Here is a 5275-nt window from a genome sequence, read left to right as displayed (position 1 = left end):
AGAAACTGGCACGTCTGGAGACGTCCCCGGCACCTGCCGAGGCGTCTCGCAGGGTCGGAGTCGACTCCCGGCTTTCCGGAGTCGACTCTCTCAGAGACGGCAGAAAGGCCGATTTCAGGGGATGCGCGCGAGTCGTCTCCGAAGGACGCGGAGTCGACTCTCTCAGGGATTCCAGAGGACTTGTTTTTTCGTTGAGAAAACGTCGGAGTCGTCCCCGACGTCGCGGAGTCGTCCCCACGCATAAAGCACAAACATCCCGAGACGTCCCCAGAAAGCGCCGAGCCGACTCTCTCAGAAAAATAGAAAAACAAGAAATCGAGCTGTTCTTCTTCGGAGTCGTCCCCAGAAAGCGCCGAGTCGACTCCAACATCGTCAAAAGATTTTTTATACAGCCGAGACGTCTCTCGTTCAAGCGGAGACGTCTCCGGAACGCCTGGGACGCGACTGACACACTTTTGCAGGTTTGTTTGAAATTCAAACGGCTATATTTTTGTGTCTAACGGATCTATTGCTTGTAGGAGTATAAAAAGGAGCTTTTAAGTGCCTTTAAACAACTTCTCACCAACCGAACATAAGATCATTCAAGAGAGAAGAAAGAGAAAGAGGTTCAAGGGAGTTGGTGCTTCCAAGAGGAGAAATCAAGTGCATTCAAGTCTTCTTCATCTGATTTCGTGCTCATCTACTCACTCCCACTCGGCAATCAAAGCTCGCATTCAAGCCAACGTGATCCACATCGGAAGAACCACCATCACCCACGCTTTCAACGGCAAAGAGGATTCTTCCGGTTTTGTTGTTCTTCACTATTTTATTTGCTTTCATAAGAGCTTTTAAATTCTTGTAAAACCCTTGAATATTGTGCTTGCTCCAGTCAAGGGACTTGGAACAAGGGATAGGCGTCCCAAGCCTAGGTTAAATTGGGGGATTGTAGGGTTCGTTGTTAGCCCGGGGTAAAACAACGAGTTGGGTAGTTCACTCGAAAAACTACCGGACTGTAATCGCTGATTATAGTGGAAAATTCCCAAAGGTGTTTGGGGAGTGGATGTAGGAGCAGTGGAAGCTCCGAACCACTATAAACCTTTGCGTTTGCGATTGACTGTGGTTACAACTTTAATTTTACTTTTGCACATACTCTTGTGTGTTTAGTTTAATTAGACAAAAATTTTAAAACACCCAATTCACCCCCCTCTTGGGTGACCATCTCTGGGCAACAAGTGGTATCAGAGCGGGTGCTCTGTGTATTCTTGAAGACCTAACCGTCTTTGCCAAAGATCAAGATGGCAACACCCTTCAACAATGTTCCTGCTGAGGGGCAGGCTACCAATAGACCTCCACTCTTCAATGGGACAAATTATTCCTATTGGAAGACTAGAATGAGAATTTTTATTCAAGCACAGGATTATGCCTTGTGGAGGGTTATAATCAAAGGACCACACGAACCATCTCACATAGTTAATGGCGTTCAGGTTCCCAAACCTGAGGAGGATTGGGATGAGAATGATAGTAAGATGGTTCAACTCAATGCTAGAGCCATGAATTCATTGTTTTGTGCTCTAGATGTAAATGAGTTTAATAGAGTCTCCACCTGTAGTTCCGCCAAGAAAATATGGGATAGGCTTGAAGTTACCCACGAGGGTACTAATCAAGTCAAAGAGTCTAAAATGAACATTCTAGTTCATAAATATGAGTTATTTAAGATGGAACCCAACGAAACTATTTCATGCATGTTCACACGCTTCACTGATATAATAAATGGTCTAAAGAATTTGGGTAAATCTTACACTAACTCAGAACTTGTGAGAAAAATTCTCAGGTCTTTGCCAAAAGTTTGGGAAGCGAAGGTCACGGCGATCGTAGAAGCCAAAGACCTCAACACCTTGGCACTTGAAGAACTATTGGGCTCATTGATGACGCATGAGCTCACAATGAAGCAACATGAAGAAGATGTGCCAAAGAAGAAGACAATCGCCCTCAAGGCTACTTCAAGTGTTTGTGAAGAAGAAAGCAGTGAAAGTGAAGAAGAAAGTGAAGATGAAGACTTGGGCTTAATAGTAAGGAAGTTCAAAAAATTCATAAGAAGAAAGAAGACCTTCCCAAGAAAGAAGTTTGGAGGGAGAAATGATTGAGAAAAGGAAAAAAAAAAAGAAAGAGACCCAATCATATGTTATGATTGCAAGAGACCGGGACACATCCGCTCCGAATGCCCTCAACAGAAGAAGCACTATGGAAAGAAGAAGAAGAAGGCGTTGAAAGCGACTTGGGATGATAGTGACACATCCTCCTCTGAGGAAGAGAAGGAAGAGACCGCCAACTTGTGTTTCATGGCATTCGACGACGATGAGGTATGTCAAAGCTCAACTACAGATTTTACTTTAGAAGAATTATATGAAGCTTTCCAAGAACTCATGAATGATTGTAGTATGTTAGGAGTAAAAAATAAAGAACTAAAGGCCTCCAATCAAAAACTAAAGGATGACATTAAAAATCTATTGATTGAAAAGGAGAGCTATGAAAATGATAGCATCATTGACCTAAAAGATAAAAATTCAAAACTTAGCATTGAAAATGAAACGGCAAAAACACTCATTAAGGAATTAAATCTAAGAGTCAAATTCCTACTCAATAGTAATACTTCACTTGCACAAAATGTTGAATCCCTTAAAAATGATAAGGAAGAATTAGCTAAAGAAAATTTGGACCTTAAAGATGAGCTACACAAGTATAAACCAATTGTGCAGAAATTTACACATAGCTCGGAAAAATTAAATCTTATTCTATCCAATCAAAGAGCTGTTTTTAATAAAGCCGGATTAGGATACAAAACTAGCAAACAACAAAAATATCTAAAGAACTTTTTTGTAAAAGCAAAAGATGTCAAAACTGAAAAACCTACATGCTTTTATTGTGGGAAAAGTGGACATAAAGCTTATTCTTGCATTCAAAGAAAGATTCAAACCAATAAGAACACACTTGTTAAGGGTAAAAACACAACCAAAATGTGGGTGCCTAAGGGAACCAACTACACTAACCAAGAAGGACCCAAGAAAACTTGGGTACCTAAGAGCTTCACATGATTATTTTGCAGGTATGCCTTGCAGCTGGGAGCAAAAAGAGAATGTGGTATCTTGATAGCGGTTGCTCAAGGCATATGACCGGTGACAAGAGCCTTTTCGTCACCTTGAAATCAAAAGAAGGAGGAGTAGTCACATTTGGAGACAATGCTAAAGGTCAAATCATTGGCGTTGGTAAAATCTCCATATCATCCTCCTCATTTATTGACAATGTATTGTTAGTTAATGGATTAAAACATAATTTATTAAGTATAAGTCAATTTTGTGACAAGGGCTTTAAAGTGTCATTTGAATCTTCCCTATGCATAATTAGTAGTCCAATTGACAATGAGATCATACTTATGGGACATAGGCGTGGAAAATGTTTACATGGTAGATCTTGATGATCTCACCATGAAGGATGGCCAATTCTTGTAGCCATGGATGCCAAGGTCAATGAGACAAGCTGGTTATGGCATCGTAGGTTAGGGCATGCTAGCATGGATTTAATTTCTAAATTGATTACAAAAGATCTAGTCAAAGGACTGGCAAAAATAGACTTTGAAAAGAACAAAATTTGTGCTGCATGTCAACTAGGGAAACAAACAAGAAGCTCTTTCAAATCTAAGAACATAGTCTCAACATCAAAACCCTTAGAACTAATACACATGGATTTATTTGGACCCACTAGAACTGCTAGTCTAGGGGGTAAGAAGTTTGGTCTTGTAATTGTTGATGACTTTTCACGTTTTACATGGGTTTCATTTCTTGCCCACAAAGATGAGTCCTTTTCCGCTTTTATCAAGTTTCATAATAGGATTTCGAATGAACTTAATCTTAAACTAAAAGTAATTAGGAGTGATCATGGTACCGAGTTTGAAAATCAGCATTTTGAAAAATTTTGTGAAGAAAACGGTATCAATCACAATTTTTCGGCCCCTAGGACACCCCAACAAAATGGGGTGGTAGAAAGGAAGAATCGCACACTAGCAGATATGGCTCGTACCATGTTGTGCGAATCGGATCTACCAAAGTATTTTTGGGCTGAAGCAATCAATACTGCCTGCCATATTTTAAACCGTGCTTTAGTTAGATCTATCTTAAAGAAAACACCTTATGAGTTGTTAAAAAACAAGAAGCCCAATATAAGTTATTTTCATGTTTTCGGTTGTCGTTGCTTTATTTTAAACAATGGAAAGGACAATCTAAGTAAGTTTAGTGCTAAATCAGATGAGGGGATCTTCTTAGGTTATTCCTCATCTAGTAGAGCATACAGGGTCTTCAACAAGAGAACTCTCGTTGTTGAAGAATCCATTCATGTTGTTTTTGATGAAGCTAAGGGAGATTCTTCTAGAAAAGAAGAAGATGGTGATGCAGGTATACTTGAAGACAGAATGAAGGAATTCTCCATACAAGACAAACAACATGAGGATGAAATCAAAGAAGATACAATTCAGCAAGATGAAGAAGATCAACCCCCAGCGAGAAATCAAGATCTTCCTAGGGAATGGAGGTATGCACATGGTCATCCAAGGGATCTAATTCTTGGTGACCCTTCACAAGGAGTAAGGACAAGATCCTCTTTAAGAAACACTAGTAATTATCTTGCATTCGTTTCACAGATAGAGCCTAAATCACTAGAAGAAGCCGAAAAAGATGAAAATTGGATAAATGCTATGCAAGAGGAATTAAACCAATTTGAAAGAAATCAAGTTTGGACATTAATGAAAAGACCCCCTAATGTTTCAATTATAGGCACCAAGTGGGTATATAGAAATAAACTCGATGAAGATGGAATAGTAATAAGAAACAAAGCTAGGCTAGTAGCCAAAGGCTACAATCAGGAGGAAGGCATAGATTTTGATGAAACTTTTGCTCCTGTTGCCAGGTTAGAGGCTATTAGACTACTTTTGGCATATGCATGCTTCATGGATTTCAAACTCTATCAAATGGATGTAAAAAGTGCTTTTTTAAATGGTTATATAATGGAGGAAGTTTATGTAGAACAACCTCCAGGTTTTGAAAACCACTTACATCCAGATTATGTTTTTAAATTGCATAAAGCATTGTATGGACTTAAGCAAGCCCCTAGGGCGTGGTATGAAAGATTAAGTAATTTTCTAATTGAAAATAAGTTTAAAAGAGGAAATGTAGACAAAACACTCTTCATTAAAAGAAAAGGGAATGACTTATTGCTTGTGCAAATTTATGTGGATGATATAATTTTT

The sequence above is a fragment of the Phoenix dactylifera genome, unplaced genomic scaffold (genome assembly GCF_009389715.1).
Source record: "Phoenix dactylifera cultivar Barhee BC4 unplaced genomic scaffold, palm_55x_up_171113_PBpolish2nd_filt_p 000907F, whole genome shotgun sequence".
Lineage (NCBI taxonomy): Eukaryota > Viridiplantae > Streptophyta > Magnoliopsida > Arecales > Arecaceae > Phoenix > Phoenix dactylifera.
The sequence above is the reverse complement of the archived record's forward strand: the minus strand, read 5'-3'. Positions refer to the sequence as shown.